Source organism: Chanos chanos, chromosome 15 (assembly GCF_902362185.1).
Source record: "Chanos chanos chromosome 15, fChaCha1.1, whole genome shotgun sequence".
In the NCBI taxonomy this organism is placed as follows: domain Eukaryota; kingdom Metazoa; phylum Chordata; class Actinopteri; order Gonorynchiformes; family Chanidae; genus Chanos; species Chanos chanos.
In genome coordinates, this window is record NC_044509.1 from 5177026 (window position 1) to 5195643 (window position 18618).

Here is an 18618-nt window from a genome sequence, read left to right on the forward strand (position 1 = left end):
TCTTGTCAGCTGGCGGTCCCCTCACTTCGGGAACCCGGCAGCCGCTCCTCCCGACCACGCCTCTTCTCCGCCCCGCGGGGGTGGAATGACCTCCCTCATGCAGTTAGGACTGCGGAATCCCTCACCATCTTCTGCAAGAAACTGAAAACTCACCTCTTCAGAAACCACCTTTCCCCCAATGCCTAACCTCCCTTCCATAAAAAAAAAACCTTGTCTTGTATCTATGTTTATTAAAGAATTCCAGGGGCACAATACGAAGGAGTAAATTGACGCTCCGTCTTATTGCGATGTCTGCTTATGAGGTATTAGGAATCCGACTGATGCACTGATTGTAAGTCGCTTTGACTAAAAGTGTCCGCCAAATGCTAAATTGTAAATTGTAAATTGTCTACTTTAAAATGTATATAGTTAGACAGTGAATTCATTTTGTAGAACTGTGTTAGGGGGACAAAAAGAAGAACAACATGCATGCTTCGGTCTCAGAGTTAGAAATCAGTGCTTGATGGCCCACCCATTTGCAAATACAGCTATTCATATGATATTCATATGATTCTTACTGCTCTCAGATTATTGGTACTAAGTTTGTGCTGAAAACAAGCATATGTAGCACTTTGGGATCAACATTTTTTAGATATGTGAAATACATAAAAATGTCAAGGCAAACTACCTCAAAAGTGGCTGACAGGCCTCAGACTCCAGAAGGTTAAGCTGTTTGGAGAACCAGGGCTTTTGGCTGTTGTACCTAATGATGGTCTTGGTTGGGAGACAGATCTGGTCACAGAAGTTGATATATGAACAGTGTCAGCATCAGCAAATGAATTGTTGTTGTCCTCAGGGCCTCTCAGAGACTCTCAGTCCATGGACTCCATGCAGTCCTGAAGTATGTCTGTTGCTTCTGTTGTCCAACTCCTTACTGTGATCTTGGTTGGTTTAGTCCTCTTAAGTTGCTGACTGTATGCGGAGACCATCTGTATTACGCAGTGATCTGAGTGTCCAAGGGGTGCATGGGAGATGGAGCGGTATATGCGTGTTTGATGATGGAGTAAAAGTGATCCAGTGTCCGACCATCGCGCGTGGCGCATGTCACCAGCTGATTGTAGCTAGGCAGATCTTGTGAGAAACTACACAAGTTGAACTCTCCCATGACAAGAACTGCCGAGTTTGGCTGAAAGTTTTCCACTGAGGAAATTTGATCAGTCAGCAAGTGTTGTGCTGCTCGAATGGGGGCTTGCGGGGGGATGTAAACATGGTTTGCACTTGATAAAAACTGATTCCAGAACACTCGAGCAGTGTTGTGTTTTTACTACATCCAAGCACCAGTTGTTGTTGATCTAAAAACACATACCTCCTCCCTTTGACTTACCACATACCACTATGTACCAGTCAGCTCTGATAAGTTGATATCCAGGTAAATCCATTACATTATCAGAGATGTCCCTGTGCTGCCAGGTTTCACAGAAGAATAATGCAGAGTTCCTTTGAGAATCTTCACTGGCCCATAAAAGTAGATTGCATTCATCCATTTTATTACAGAGAGCACACATTTGACATGCAGATGGCTAAGAGCGGTGTGCAGTGTCCTCTCCTCCTCCGTTAGCGCCACAACTGTTGCTTGTGCGCTGGGCGGCATGTCCAGTTGTCTAAGGGTAGTATGCAATCATGAGAGTCCTCTGCTTAACCCTCCAGTTCATGTCAATTAGTGTGAACGATTAAATAGTTTTGCGAATGGGTGGATGTGTAGGTATATGGATATGTGCATGCAAAGATACATGGATGTGTAGATATGGGGATGTGAATGCAAACAGGTACATGTGAGCATATGGTGATCCACAGGTGTGTGTGTGTGTGTGTGTGTGTGTGTGTGTGTGTGTGTATGTGCAGTGGCAGTTTTAGCTTGTATGGCGCCCTGGTCCTGGCCAAAATAACTCCCCTCCCCTCCGAAAAAGAAGCACCATTCTGCACAAACTGGAATTTTTATTGACATTTGGAACAACACAAACAAATAGTCATAACTTTTAATATAACATAACATTTAATATTAATGTACAAATATAAAAATATATACAAAAATAAGATTAATAAATATCAGAAAGAAGTAACGAAGACAAATATCCATTTGTGTTGATTTGTCACTCGAGTATCATTACATTACCCATCTCCCAGCACCATCAACCAAGAGTAAAGGCTAAACCAATTCACCTTTGCGGTTTGCAGACCAGTGGCGGCGGAATGAGTTTCAAAGTGGGGGGGCAAGAACACAGGGTAAACCCAGACCTTTGGGGTCCAAGGGCATCCTCCTCTTGGGAAAATTTTCTTAATTTTGGCAGCTGAATGCACCATTTTCACACAGTCTGAGACAGAAACGGAGAACCTGAAGGCAGCGACATTACCAGGATGTCATAGCATATGCTACGTTGCAACTTCGCCACTTATAATTTGACGCAATCAAAACTGTCAAAACACAGACATCGGAGCTGAAGAGCAGGAGCTGTCAAAGCACCAGCAGGACAGGAATGTATTTTCAGTGTATCGGGTAGCTTACTTTACATGCAATTACAAAGAAATTGTGCTTTACAATCAAGTATTTTCTGTTGGTCATTCCAATTTCCCAAAACAACCAAATTCATTGCGCAGGCAGTGTACGCTGCGCCCCTCTTAAACATGATCACGTTATGTATATTGCGATCTAGACACAAAATTGGCTGGTGGTACGGAGTGACATCATAACCCTGTGTCAAATATTAATCGTAAAATAATATGGATTGGGCTGGCTATTAGCTCCCTTGATTACGAGTGAGAATATGTTTCTGCTTATTCTTGTCCAAAGTTTCTATGCATAAGCTAAAGAAAGGCAGGTGATTCCGCCCTCCTCCAAACATAGAAATACCTGCACAAATCAGTGAGACTGTACATTAAAAGTGAACTAGGTCACCACTGCAATCATTACCTTCTCTCTCCGTCTTTTGGCACGACATGGACAGTGTTGATTAACAGATATACTCTGAGAGCCAGGAGATAGTCAAAAGCCTTGTGATTTTGTAAGATCATTACAGCAGAGCTACAGAAACATTCCCGAGAGTAGAGAACATGTCATTAGCAAGAGTAGTTTATATCCTATACTTTCTGTCAAACTGTCAGTCAAAGTGATTTATGACCCCCTGTGAGGGACACCCCCCCTCCCACCTTTCCTCAGCCAGCGTGATTGACAGGGCACGTGTGTGAGAAGTCGCGGTGTGGATACTGCTTGGGGAAAACGAGGTATCTGGATTTCACCAACACATTTCTTCTACGAGATATTGTTACTTTTATGTTTGGCAGTGTATGAAAACATGACCATCAGCTTAAGCCGGTATTGGTATACATTTGTTCGATTATGGAGAAATATCTGGTCAGGAATACTGATGAGTTGATGCATTCCTTGGTGCCTCCAAAATATGATCAAAAGCATGAACAGTGCAAAAAAGAAGACGGCAAATTGGCTACTGGCAGCTGGATTCTGCGCTATTTAAAAGACAATTTGTTCTCTTGTCCTGCGGATGAGTCTCTGGCCCACTGCATCAGTCAGGACTGCTATGGGAGCCGACATAGTGGCGTCGTTTAAGAGAAAGTTTCACGGCGTTGAGGAGCTTAAAAAGCAGCGCAAGCTTCCAGGTCAATGTGCAGTGCTTGAAAGATCTGGTCGTTATGTACTTGATTACAAAGGAAAAATACTTCCACAATCCTGTTTATGACAGTCTGAGACAGAACCTGTATGACATGAAAGCTCACTGTTTACTAAACGGTGTCACATGTGTGTCAATGTCCAGGACTGGTTGTGGTCTGGACCATCTAAAGTGGGGAAAAGTGTCAGAAATTCTAGAGGAAGTCCAGCAGACGGATATCCAAATCACTATATACTCTTTGTAGTTTTCAGCAAACATTTGATACTCAAATTTTGCTCTTAACAAAAAGGGCATCTGGATTTACAATGCAGGCTATCCTTGTCGAAGCTACTAATCGCTGGAGCATGTGTCACATACCGCTGTGTTGTTAGGTTACTGTGCAACAAAAAGGTGTGATTGTAGGTGATGGTGTAGGGATTGGCCAATGAAAGGTTGGTGCAATGGTTGGGGTGTCATAACGTGTGACACAAACAGTTGTATTGACAAAAAGGTTAGATTGTAGGTGGCAGGTGTGTGGGGGGTGATAAGAGGAAAGGGTTGGTGTAATGTTTTTACACGCCCTGGACATGTCTTGACCAATCCTGTTGGTTATAAACATGTTTGACCGCCGAAAACACGTATCGTCTGTGAATCTGTGGATGTCAACGCTTTGCTTATCGAGTCAGATGATGGCCCAAGAGACTCTTGAGATGGACCCCTTTGAGTGAGTTGATTTATTTATGCTTAAAGAATTTCGTTTTATTTTTGCATGTAGTCTTATTGTCGATTCTTGTGTGATGTTGTTTGATTTACTTTGTGTAACAGGAATTTATTTGATGTAGGTCCTGCAGAACGTGAGTATCTAAAATATAGCTATAAATAACAAATTTTTTCTATGAAAGAAATAAATTGAACAACTGCTATTATTTTCACTTATTAAATGTGGTTATTTTACCCTTTTAGTGAAGGGGGAAATTCTTACAACGGAGCTGCACAGTTATAGGCCACCTGAGCACCCTCTTGGTAAGGACATATATGGCTACATTTCTCTTAGTCTACTTATTTTTCAAGAACGACCACTTTGGTGATAAAGTGCATTAGTAACGCTGATGAATGCGATTTTAGTAGAACTTAAAAATCTAGTTGAAGCCATACCAATCACACAGCCTGGGTTCGAGTTGCGCAGCGGGGTGGTGCATGAAACTCCCCAGACCATTTGTGGGAAGGGCTTGTGCTTGCCAGTGGTGAAACGTGCGGGGAGAGTTCTAAACGTAAACATCTCGAGGACGACGTTACAAATGCAGAGACAGGTGTTTTGAAAAAACGTCTGAATTTGCCAAAGGATAGGTAAGAACAACTAAATCTCTTTTAATCTTACCTGTTTTAATGATTAACTGTTACAAAAAGGGGGGGATGCAGATCCATAGCATGGCTAACAACAATATTCATTACACTGATTTGCAGACTTTGACACGGATGCGGATGTGACCGTTTGTCTGAAGGACGAGAACACACAATCCATACTATGGCCACAAATTGAGATAGCGTCGAGGACTGCACGGATACACAAATTGAAGATTGGAAGGAGGCAGACCTCAGAACTCAGATGAGATCACAGATAGGCTATGGGCCTGCCTACTGACACGGGGAGTCGGTCGTGTCGGTCGGTCGACAGGCCGTGGTGGGTTGAACACATTCAAGATTCTGTAGATGAATTATGCGGCAATCCAGAACACAATGATGACAATATACGTTGACCAATGGTATTGTCCCCATTGTATACAGGATGACTGTAATACGCTTGCTTGTGAATTAAGACGATTATCTTGGTGATTTGCCAAGCACATGTGGACTTTTGAGAGGCAGCGTAAGACTGTTGAAGAGTTAGCAGGGAATGTTGTAGCATTAAAGGATATTGCGCAGATAATGGTTAAAGTTAATGAGAGATGGCACATCGCTTGGACTAGAACATTGAGCAATCAAACGAGTGTTATCGGGAAGGTTTTCAAGTTGTTTAAAGTGGATTGGGGTGCTTTGTCACTGAAGATATGACTTACTTTGTGAGTTCGTGTGTGGCATGACCATGGTTATCGTGTGCTAATGGTGTGCTTATATTTGCAGGAGTCTGCCATTGCTGTTTTGCCTGGTTATACGTTTTGTTTCAGTTTTTTTCCCCCTTGTATTTGTTTTCCTCTGTGTTTCTTGTTTCGTTGTTTTCTTTACAGCTGTGTGGCCACTCGGCACCTCTGCATGCTTTTTCGCATCCGATGGATGCAACTCTTGTTTCCCTTTGCATCTTTTGAGTTTATTGTATTTTTTGCTTTGTTAATGTCCAGGTTGTTTGCTGTCAGAGTTTCCGAATGGGCAATGCTCTAGCTGCTGTATTTTCCTCCTGGCTCTCAGCTTCCAGGTACTGGCTCGTCACCTCACTTAAATATTGAGATGCATATGCACTAATTATACCTCCCAATTCTCCCATTTCTACCAGCAGGACTCAGTGTAACAGCGATGGTGTTTGGGTCACTGGATGGTGGTTCCCTTCTCCCACACTGCATGAGGTGAACTAGGTGTAATATTAATGAGCACACCCACGTTGTGCAATGTCTTGCTGTGTGTTTGTTTGTGACGGGAAATTCTAGATATTGGTGCACGCTTGGAGTGAGTTTGATGAGCTGTCTTCCAACCCTCCAGGTAGCTGCATTCATCGGCCCATACTTACATTTTGCCGCATCGGCTTTGCCTCTTTTTGACAACCAGTACCCCCGTCTTGCGATTTCCACTCTTTACCCTGTCCTTGGCTGGAGTGTTTTTACCTATATAGTCTAGTTTTGTAATAAAGCTGTGTTACTGATGACGTATTCCTTTTAAGATTCATTTTATTGATTTATCTAATAAAACTGCCCGGTCGACTGGAATACACGTCTATGTTCTACTCTTGTACAGCTTATCTGTGCTTTGGGGAACCTGTCAGCTTGAGTTGATTGTTACGAATCTTAAGGTGCAAGCCCTTAAGTGGCGTTGTCTGGTCTTGTCTCTTGCTATATATATATCCTTGTAGCATTTGGCCACAATCATGATATAAACTATGAGGATGGTGGCATACGTTGTCTTCCTACAATGATACATTGGATGACACAGTTGAGTTTTCTAAACTTTTAGTTGGTGAAATTGGAGTTTTCAGCATAAGCTTGAGGGGGTCTAGTCTAACATCAGATGTAAAATGCGGTCAGCAGAAAGCGGTTATGGGGTTGAGTATTTCTTGGATGCCATTGAAAGAGTTTTGCAAAGTAACACAGGAACCATGGTTGACGACAATTTGGAACTGTCTCCATTGTGCAGGGTACGATCGGCGGCACGTACAGAAAGTTACGTGACCTGGCACAAAATGAAGTGATTAATAGGAACAGAATGAATTTGTTTTGCTCTACTAACATTTCGAACAACCTGTGGTTCACACTGTCTTGCTCATTACCTTAACCCACAAGCACAGGGCCGTAGCCAGGGCGAAATTTTAACCAAGGTCCAGAAGCATAAGTGGAGTGGGTTTATTTTATAGCAGTACATTTGTACTTTTTTTTAACATTTTTTTCCAGGAAAATTTGAGTTTCAGACAAATTAATTCATTCAATTTGGCTAAAGAGGTGGAGAGACTCCAGGCCCCTCTAGGAACTGTAATGAGAGGGGCTTTGGGGCCCCTAAACTCAGGGTCTGCTCTAACCAGTGTACAATCTGGGAGTCCTTGGGCCTCCTTAAAACATCGCTGTCATAATTTCTGATAGACATTTTAAAATGGCTTTCCACTGCTGTCACAACATGGAGGACAGAGCTCTTGGCCCCCCTATGACACAGGGGCCCAGGCCATAATCGTTCCTTGATCCTTAATATGATGTTACACACAACTTGAGGCAAGTGTTCTAATTGTTAGCCTAATTGTAGACAAAGGTGTAGTGCATTATAACTGAATAGTTTGGGAAGTATGTGAAAATTCAGATGAGTGAGAGAGCACGTACTGAGTTGAGTTGAGATGCAGGAAAGGAAGACAAGAGCTGTACATTATCCCATTTATTACACGGCTACTTGCTAAAGAAATCAATAATTTGACACAAAATATTAATTTAAAAATTGTTTTATTGATTTTATTTCTTCCACTAAAAGAAATAGTTCCATATCAATGTTCTGCTATTCTTAGCAGCGCTTCTGTCCCACAGGTAGTGAATAGACAGATACGTGAACATGGTCAATGTGTAACGTTAATATTTACCTAGGGTGACCATATTTCAGTTTTCAAAAAAGAGGACACTAGTTAGTAGACACCAAAATGTTACTCACTGCTGGTAGGCTCTCGTTGTTCTAATCCCTCCCACCATCAGATGTGACAGAGACACGATCACTTACCACTGAGGAGTAAATTGGCTGAAATAAGTCTTATTTGGTGGGTCCATACGACCATAGGGCAGAGAATTGGCTCAGATTTGTTGACTCTTCAGCCTAGGCCATATCATAACGTTGGTCTAATGATGTCAAAACACTTTGGTTCACAAAATAAAATCATGTTCATTCACACACACATATAATGTAAAACTTCAGCCTGAGAGGTAAAAGATTACCGAGGTCCAGACCTCGGGGACCTGATAGATGCTATGGGGGTGGTCATCACTACTTAACGGTTGCCTAGAATTAACCTTTGAGCAGTTGGCACTCAGGCACCCTATCTACATGGCCCCCCATGATGACACATGCTTTTGCGTAGCATATTTGTTTGTTTGGCGATTCGTTTGTTTCCCATTTGAGTAATCCATAAAGTTTGTAAAATTCTCCATTTTAGGATCCTCATAAAATCAAGACATATCAATTGAAACATTTTTTCTCTCTTTTTCTCTCTCTCTCTCTCTCTCTCTCTCTCTCTCTTTCTCTTTTAATTAATACAGACTAGAGAATGTAATTACCAGCTTCAGTGTTTTCTGTTCGTGTGGAGGGTTGGTCAGCAATTACAGCTGATATCTCTGTAAACCTTACCAAGTATTACCAAGCTATAAGTATTATTGGGACTCTTGTGATGTGTGTACGTTCTAAAAGGTGTGTGATTGCCACTCCACTCTTTGCCAGAATTTTTGTTTCTGTTCATTTGTGGTTTACTGTGCTTTTAAGTCATCTGGTTTCCACATAACAGGTTGGACAATTAAGAAATACTCCATGGTTTTTGTTTTCTTTTTGTTTTCTTTTCTTTTATGTCCCTGAGAATCTTAGATGAGCATATTTTTTTTTCTTGAGAGAACAAACTACAGTTTAAAAAAACAAAGGAGGCAACTGAAGACAGCAAACCCAGGAACTCTATCCTCCATGTTGTGACAGCAGTGGAAAGCCATTTTAAAATGTCTATCAGAAATTATGATAGTGATGTTTTAAGGAGGCCCTGGTACACTGGTTAGAGCAGACCCTGAGTTTAGGGGCCCCAAAGCCCCTCTCATTACAGTTCTAAGAGGGGCCTGGAGTCTCTCCACCTCTTTAGCCAAATTAAATGAATTAATTTGTCTGAAACTCAAATTTTCCTGGAAAAAAAAGTACAAATATACAACTATAAAATAAACCCACTCTACTTATGCTTCTGGACCTTGGTAAAAATTTTGCTCTGGCTACAGCCCTGTGTGCGCGACCGAGAATGTACCCCTGCGGTGTGTGCAGAATGCAGCATTTTCATTGCCATCTACCTCATGAAGAAACTGGTAGCCTTCTGGGGGTCTTTAGAAAGGTCCGACTTTCTCTTTGGCATGATGCTAACCGTTAGCGTACTGACAGATTCTGTCAAACAGAGCCACAAGCGTCATAGCAACAACTTTGACAATGACACATTGATTGATTGACATACAAACAGATAAATCACTGTTGAATTCAGACACATGGTGCACTGTTGTTTGTGTTTCCTGATTGGGTTAGGTAATAAGGAGTGGACAGAACATGATAACCGTGTAGCCTATGTAAGCGTATAGGATTGTAATTATTATTTTAATTATGGTGAAAACCAGGAGAATTTGGTTTTGAATGTCGAAAACTAGGACATTTTAGTATTTTACAGATATTTCTCGAGACTCGGGACACCCAGCTTGAAACCGGGACAATCCCTGACAAACCAGGGCGTCTGGTCACTGTATCGTTAGCACTTATTTTTGTTGGTAAATGTGAGATGTTCGTGTCGCACCTGTCTGCATCTTCACAACATAAAACAAGTGAATTTGGTGATGTATGGCTCAGCGTTTTGGGCAAGGCACTGCTATGATTGGTGAAATTCACAGAAAACTGCAATGATTGGTCACATTTGCAGAAGAGTTGCAATGAGTGGACAAAATTGCAAGGACGCACAGAAATTACGAGGACTGGTTGAATGTGCATTAATTGTTGCGATTGCGACATTGCGAAATCCTGGAGGGGCTGACTTTGTATGAAAAAGCCCAAAGCAACTAGCCATAGTGGTGGAAAGTGAATGATTTACTGGCCTGTAGAGGTGCTCTTTAGGTAAATTTTGATTTCATCTGGCCCGGTTAATCCCAAATCAGTGATAATCCTATTTTATGTTTTAAGGACCACTTCCAGGTCTGTGTACCATACGGCTTGACAGACATGATAGTGACTCAAAATGTGGTCCAAACCGATCAGTGCTACTATCTACAACCTCTCCAAGTTTGAAAGGAGTTGTCCATTGAAAATGGAGCGGGGAAAATGTAAGTCGCTGAATCAAATGCACCAACCACAGTCGAGCCAGTCAGTTTCATGTTGAGGAAGCCCCTGTCAGGGGAGGGTCCCCTGGCTGTCATTCATCTTGGCAGATCAGAAGAGGAACATGCTAAGGAGCCTTAAACTTGGGCTTGGACTTCTGAGTAGGTCTGTGAAGACATCAAGTCATTCACTGTCTCCTCATATTATGACCTATGTGAATTTTAACAGATAGTGCAGCTGCTGGCTGTACACCTTTGCAGTCTCACATGAGTAGTGACGACTCCTAGCGGAGGCCAGGCCTCCTCAGGATTAAATGACTTGAGACATGAAAATCTCTATAAGAAAAACAACACGTGAAATACATTTTAATGAAACTTAGCACACAGTTATACTCCTGTTTTGATTAGGTAGCTTATCTGATATTTCTACAGTGGCAATGATAACAGGAAAGCTTTTTAATGTCATATTGTTATATGTCTCTCTTCACAGTAGGCTTGCATTCACATTTCATGCCACCGAGGGGAAGCCAGATTTGGTTAACGCCCAATTGGTCTCCTCTCACTTTGGTTAATTTTTCTAAAAAAAAAAAAAATCACCGTTGAGTGTTATACCGCTCTGTCTGGACTATATGAAAGAGAAAAATAATGCCCAGTGGGTGTGCAGAGGAAGCCCATGAATGTTTGGTTTCCGTGAAAACGTACGCACCGGATGTTCTCAACTCAGAAACATTACGGTTGATTATATACAGTTATATGTAGGTGATATTTTTGGATATTATTAGTAGTAATGTTATGTCAGTGTTTTGTATTTTGTGAAATAACCTTATTAACTCCGTATACCACTATTAGAACCCTCCGCTCTACGACCTCTGGCCAGCTGACGGTCCCCTCACTTCGGGAACCCGGCAGCCGCTCCTCCCGACCACGCCTCTTCTCCGCCATTACCCCTCGGTGGTGGAACGACCTCCCTCATACAGTTAGGACTGCGGAATCCCTCACCATCCTCCGCAAGAAACTGAAAACCCACCTCTTCAGAACCCACCTATCCCCCAAAGCCTAACCTCCCTTCCTTAAAAAAAAAACAAAAAAAAAAAACAACAACCTTGTCTTGTATCTATGTTTGTCTAAGAATTCCAGGGGTGCAATACAAAGGAGTAAATTGACGCTCAGTCTTTTTTTGCGATGTCTGCTTATGAGGTATTAGGAATCCGACTGATGCACTGATTGTAAGTCGCTTCGGCTAAAAGCGTCTACTAAATGCTAAATTGTAAATTGTAACTGGAACGTCATGAAGAGATGTAAAAATATTATATGCTGCCTTAAAGCTCACTTCTACTGACAAGTCATCTTGTCTCATCAAGGCATAGTAGTCTGTGTGTGTGTGTGTGTGTGTGTGTGTGTGTGTGTGTGTGTGTGTGAGAGAGAGAGAGAGAGAGAGAGAGAGAGAGAGAGAGAGAGAAAATGAGACTTCATTTTTAGGTCATGTTACTTTAGAATACCTAGTGACCACACAAACACAGAACTCCTAATAACTGCAGAGATCTACTGCACATGTAACTTCCATATTTCACTTGTAGAGATTTTATTTGATTTCAAAAGGCAGTTCTTTTCAAAGGACGGGAAACACAAACTGCATCCTGTTAGGCTGGGACAGTTAAAACCATGTAGTGGATCCAGAATTCAACTTTAGGGTTTGCTTTTGAGATTTGGTGGTGGAAACTCTATAATGGGAGAGGGCCGTCCCATCATCTCCTGCAGCTCCGTTTCTCCATTCAAAGCTTTAAAGACAAGCAGTTCAACAAACTCATCCTTCTCAGCATGTACCTGAGTCAGAGAGAGAGACAGAGAGAGAGAATAAGTACAGTTGCTAGCAGATTTTTGTTTTCCAGGAAAAAGCTTTAAAAGTGTATAAACTTAGTTCTATAACTATGCTGATCGGACTGTATTATTATTATTATTAGTAGTAGTAGTAGTAGTAGTAGTAGTAGTAGTAGTTGTAGTAGTCATATTACTATTATGTTAGATATCCTTTTTTTTCCAAACACACCAAGATCAAGTAGTTGGTTCCATTAACGATCTGGTCAGCATATACTAGGGCAGTGAAGTCTTTGAAGGTTTTTCCAGCTTTCTTTTCTGCATCTTTCTTCACCTATTTCAGAAAACACAAAATATATACACACAAATGAGCCACAAATAACACAAACAAGTAAACATAATTTAGTGGATCTCAGCCACATAGTTTTTTTTTGCCCCTGTATTTTACTTTCTTTTGTACTAGTTTGGAATGTGTGTTTCCCTGTCCTATTGTAAGTCCCTGAATTGGGGAAGGTGTGTTTTGGGGGGTTAGACTTGCCACGTTTTTCTCTAATACATGGGACATCAACCACCACTTCTCTTCACCTGCAAGTTTACAAGCTGACGGCCAGAACTGACTGCCTCATTAATCAGACAGTTGTGTTCTTTTAGATGTCTGACCCAATTAGTAGTAATGCTCAGAATCTCAGCTAGCCACCACATCTTTTAATTTCTCTCTCTCTCTCTCTCTCTCTCTCTCTCTCTCTCTCTCTCTCTCCCTTCCATTCACACATTAAAACACAAGAAAGAAAAACAATCAAGAGCTTATCATCATTTAAACTGACAAAATAATCTTGCCTGTAATTGGTAAAGTGTTTGTCTGTAAAACAAATCTAATACAGTTAAAAATCAGTTTAAAAACTAATTGACAGTTCTCATTGAAAATAGTTCACCTGTTCTCCCATGTCCTATGCAATGGTATTTCATTCACTCAGACTTCACATAGATTTCAGACAAAATGATTTAAACTCCCAGAGACTCAGTTCATACTTACCGTATTACACAACTCCTGCACCTCTTGGTCTGCCTTTTTCACCTCTGAGAACCCCCCGAGTCCAACAGTATGGGCCATAATGATCTGGTGAAGGTTACCCAAACAAAGATCAGAGAATTCAAAAGTGTCACTAAATTTTAAAACTTCATCTGTTCAGTTGCACACTGTATCGTCCTATTTGTACACTCAAAATTGAGTGACCTCATCGTCACCAGGGTGGGTCAACTTCTCAGGAATGATACGCTTTTTTATAACAATTAAAAACGATCACACATTCCATTGAATATAACCATTGAACTTATCAATCTGGTTTGGGTCACACGCTAAATGTGCGTGAGAAAAAAGTTCTTATGTGTCACAATCATTCTCAGGAATTTTCTCAGGAATTCCACCTCCCTGATAACCTCATGCTAAAACAAGTGGAGTCATTTTCCCAGGTTGACAAAACACAGCAGGGTTTACATATAAAAGGTTAAGCCAATAAGAACATGAATTTGTGCTTTAGGTCACTTTACATTCGATTTCATCTGGCCATGGTAATCCCAAATCTGTGATAATCAGTGTCTTTCCTTGTGGTCTGGTCCTGTGTCCAGATGCACCCTACCTTGTTTTAATGAAAAGGTATTTGACTCCACTGGGAGCTGGATCAGGGCTGTTAGTCAGGGTTATGAGTCTGTGTTTGTCCTTATGTCAGGTGCTGATGGTGTAAGCCTGACTTAAGCTCTCCTCCAACTATTCCTTTACCTTGGCCTTCCTCTTCCTCCTCCTGTTAAAATTAACACCGCTGTCACACTCTTCTTCATTAGAAATGGAATTATGGCCATGAACTTGTCCTTAGTTGTGATGCCGCCCAGACCTGGCGCAACAGTAGTGCGTCTGACTCTAGCTCAGAAGGTTGTGTGTTCAAATCACATTGGGGTCATTTCTTATCTGTTCCACAGAAAAACTGAGTAGGGATCATCCACTGATGCTCCTAATACTCAAACACTCACGTTAAACACTTCCAAAATGTTTAAAATGACTGTTTCCGCACCTTGCGACCTGTGTGAATTTCAACAGAAATTGTGTGTGTGTGTGAGAGAGAGAGAGAGAAAGAGAAATGAGACTTCTTTTTTAGGTCGTGTTGTTTCAGAATACTTAGTGCCTACACAAACACAGAACTCCAGAATTAAATATAAAACAAAATATAAATAATATAGCTGCAAGCAGCGATGAGGGGGCCAAGCAGTCCGGCGGGGCAGAGTTGCCATGGCAACTTGATCTGATCATGTTAAAAGCGTGGCTGTAAGCAGTGATAGCATGTTTTATATCGATTGATCAAAAGATAGGGTGTAACTGAGAGAAACGCATCAAAACTAATCCCGAGTCATTATTCCAAGTTTGGTATCAAGTCATCAAAGCGATATGCCCTCGCTCCCTGTTTGAAAGCTTTGCTTCTGATTTTGCTTGGCTGTAGTTGGGGAATGCTTTAACATATCGAAAATCCAATAAATAACTTTTATGACTGGACAAACTTTGTGGCCTGTGAAATATATTCAAACTTTTCCATAAGATTCAATATGGTGGCTGCATCAATTAGGTTGGTATGATCCAAGGAATCATGATCCAAAGAATCCAATGGTACCTCATTTTTGAAAATCGGGCATACGGTTCAAGAGTTATGTGTGTAAACACACCTCTAACTTTGACCCGTTACTTCCAACCCTGGTTATGACCTCATTTCCTGTTTTGCCGTCGAATACGATTGCAGAAGAGGAAATTGCAACATGTGCAGACCTCAGGATGAAAAAAGCATGACCTTAAAGGGCATTTTTAACCTGTTTCATAAAATCCAATATGTCGGAAGATTTAATATGGCAGAAATTGACATGATGGGATTAGTTGAACTTTGCTTGATCCAAAGAATCCAATGGTACCTCATTTTTGAAAATCGGGCATATGGTTCAAATGTTACGTGCAGAAACGCACCTTCAACTTTGACCCATTGGTGGCGCTAGAGCACTCGAGTCACAGACATGAAACTTCGTGAAAAGAATCAGAGGCCTGTCCCCAACCAGTGTGCCAAATTTCACAACTTCTTACCAGACGGTTCTAGGGGCTGCCATAGACGCCCTAGCCAGAAGAGAAAAAAGAAGAAAAAGAAGATGATGAAGAAAAGGTAGAAACACAGTGAGTGCCTATGCAGCTTCGCTGCTCGGCCTCCAATTAAATGCTCACAGCTCTGATCCTGACTGAGTGCATCTAACCAAAAGCATGTGTACACACCTACTAAAGCATAGTGTACTGTACATCTTTACCATCTTGAAATAAGAAATGCTGCAGATATGCTTAGAAAACTGAAATCTTATATTCTGACAAACATTCAGCATTTTGTTCCTTTGTTGCACAACGTGCATTCATGCAACTTAATTTACACATAAAATGTTATATAAACACTGAAATTGATTTATTTAAAATCAATTAGTAAGTGTACTTGACCAACACACACGATATCTTTGTTCTCCCCGTGTATACATGCAACAAATTTATGGTCAACATGTCCACGAGTTCTGTATTTAGCAACGTCCATTCGAGCTGTCCCAACAGCTCGTACTTTGATGTTTTCAACTGGTGGGCCTCCTTAAAACGTCACTGTCATCATTTCTGATAGACATTTTAAAATGGCTTTCCACTGCTGTCACAACATGGAGGATAGAGCTCTCGGCCCCCCTAAGACACGGGGGCCCAGGCCGTAATCGTTCCTTGATCCTTAACATGATGTCACACACAACTTGAGGTAAGTGTTCTAATTGTTAGCCTAATTGTAGGCAAAGGTGTAGTGCATTATAACTGAATAGTTTGGGAAGTATGTGAAAATTCAGATGATTGAGAGAGCACGTACTGAGTTGGGTAACCCATACTGAGTTGAGATCCTGGAAAGGAAGACAAGAGCTGTACATTATCCCATTTATTACACGGCTCCTCACTAAAGAAATCAATAATTTGACACAAAATATTAATTTAAAAATAGTTTTATTGATTTTATTGATTCCGCTAAAAAAAATAGTTCCATAGCAACATTCTGTTATTCATAGCAGCGCTGCTGTCCCACAGGTAGTGAACGGACCGGTTCGGCAGATATGTGAACATGGTCAATGTGCAACGTTAATATCTACCTAAGGTGACCATATTTCAGTTTTCAAAAAAGAGGACACTAGTTAGCAGACACCAAAATGTTACTCACTGCTGGTAGGCTCTCGTTGTTCTTATCCCTCCCACTATCAGATGTGACAGAGACACGATCACTTACCACTGAGGAGTAAATTGGCTGAAATAAGTCTTATTTGGTGGGTCCATACGACCATAGGGCAGAGAATTGGCTCAGATTTGTTGACTCTTCAGCCTAGGCCATATCATAACGTTGGTCTAATGATGTCAAAACACTTTGGTTCACAAAATAAAATCATGTTCATTCACACACACATATAATGTAAAACTTCAGCCTGAGAGGTAAAAGATTACCGAGGTCCAGACCTCGGGGACCTGATAGATGCTATGGGGGTGGTCATCACTACTTAACGGTTGCCTAGAATTAACTTTTGGGCAATTGGCAGTCAAGCACCCTATCTACATGGCCCCCCATGATGACACATGCTTTTGTGTAGCATATTTGTTTGTTTGGCGATTCATTTGTTTCCCATTCAAGCAGTCCATAAAATTTGTAAAATTCTCCATTTTAGGATCCTCATAAAATCAAGGCATAGTAATTGAAATATTTTCTCTCCCTCTTTTTTTTAATTAATACAGACTAGAGAATGTAATTGCTAGCTTCAGTGTGGAAGGTTGGTCAGCAATTATAGCTGATATCTCTGTAAACCTTACAAGGAGATAGTATAGAGATGATGATGTGTATAGTTTTAAAATCAGAATGACTGATCCCCAGTGTCTGTGGCACTCTCCAAACCGAACAAAGTAGAATTTTGAAATAGAAGTGTTTTTTTTTTAATACAATAATTTTTCCTGGATGTGCTGTCTTCAGTTGCCTCGTCTGTTTTTTAAAACTTTATTTTTGTCTCTCAAGATAAAAATATGCTCATTTAAGATTCTCAGGGACACAAAAGAAAAGAAAACAAAAAAAACAGAGTATTGGCTAATTGCCCAACCTGTTATGTTGAAACCAGATGACTTCTCAGTAAACCACAAATGAACAGAAACAAAAATTCTGGGGAAGAGTGGAGCGGCAATCACACACCTTTTAGCACGCACACACATCGCAAGAGTCCCAATAATACTTAGAGCCCCCCCTCTACAGACACACACAGTCAAGCATAATTTGAGCATTTGCGTTTGTAAAACTAAAGCAAAAGCACAGAGATGGATTGTCTTCTGTTGTTGAAGAAAAGTTACAAATGAAGAGGCAGAGGAATGGAGAGGAGAGGAGAGGAGAGGAGAGGGGAGGAGAGGAGAGGAGAGGAGATGCTCCAGAAGAAGATGTTACTGCGATTAAAGAAAACAACTTCTCGTGCCCAGATATACACAGTCACCACAAGCACCCGTGACCTTGTCTGCCATAGATAACAAACACCTCAATCTCACACCCGAGAGTTCTATAATGAGGAGCGAGAGTCCCCTGCTTAACCCTCCAGTTCATGTCAATTTGCGTGAACTAATAAATAGTTCTGTAAATGGGTGGATGAGTAGGTATATGGATATGTACATGCAAGATTCTCAGGAAAAAGCCAGAGTATTGTTTAACCGCCCAACATGTTCAGTGGAAACGAACAGGAAACAAGTATTCTTGCAAAAGGTGGAGTGGCAGTCACACACCTTTTAGTACACACACACACGCACACACACACACACGCACAGCAGCAGCCAACAGACTGGTTCCTAGTTCAGTTAGGGATCATTTGGACAAAGAAAAGGCAACAATTCTTGCATATGTGTCATGTGCTTTACACAGATTCTATCTAAATCAGTTATCTTTTGCAATAAATAACATGTATGGGATACTTTTGATATAAAGAAAGTGTATCTAACATTTAAACTTATTTCCACCCACACCCACCTGCTGAGTTATGGTTTCTGCCAGAGGTTCCTCCTCCTTTTCACTTCATTTTAGGGAGTTCTTCCTTGTCACTGTCACCCTGGCCTTGTTCACTGGAGGTTTAGGCACTGATCTCTTTAAAGCAGCTTTGAGATAATTTGTCATTTTAAAAAGTGCTATACAAATAAATAAATTTGAACTTGAACTTGATATTTTGTTCCCTATGACCAAGATTGTGATGAAATGGTTTTCTGAATGCTAGCACAGTTATCTCAGTGTAAACTCATTTGGCCAGCTAAGCACGTGTTGCACATACATTGACTTGTACCTCACCTTCTGCTGTCACCCAGTATGAGAGCATGCGTGTGTGCATGTGTGTGTGTGTGTGTATGT

At 41.1% G+C, this 18618-nt stretch overlaps 1 pseudogene; it reads left to right on the forward strand.

Annotated features, from left to right (window-relative positions):
- Nucleotides 1-3373: 3373 nt before the first annotated feature.
- On the forward strand, nt 3374-3906 carry LOC115828854 (ADP-ribose glycohydrolase OARD1 pseudogene; annotated as a pseudogene).
- The last annotated feature ends 14712 nt before the right edge of the window (nt 3907-18618 follow it).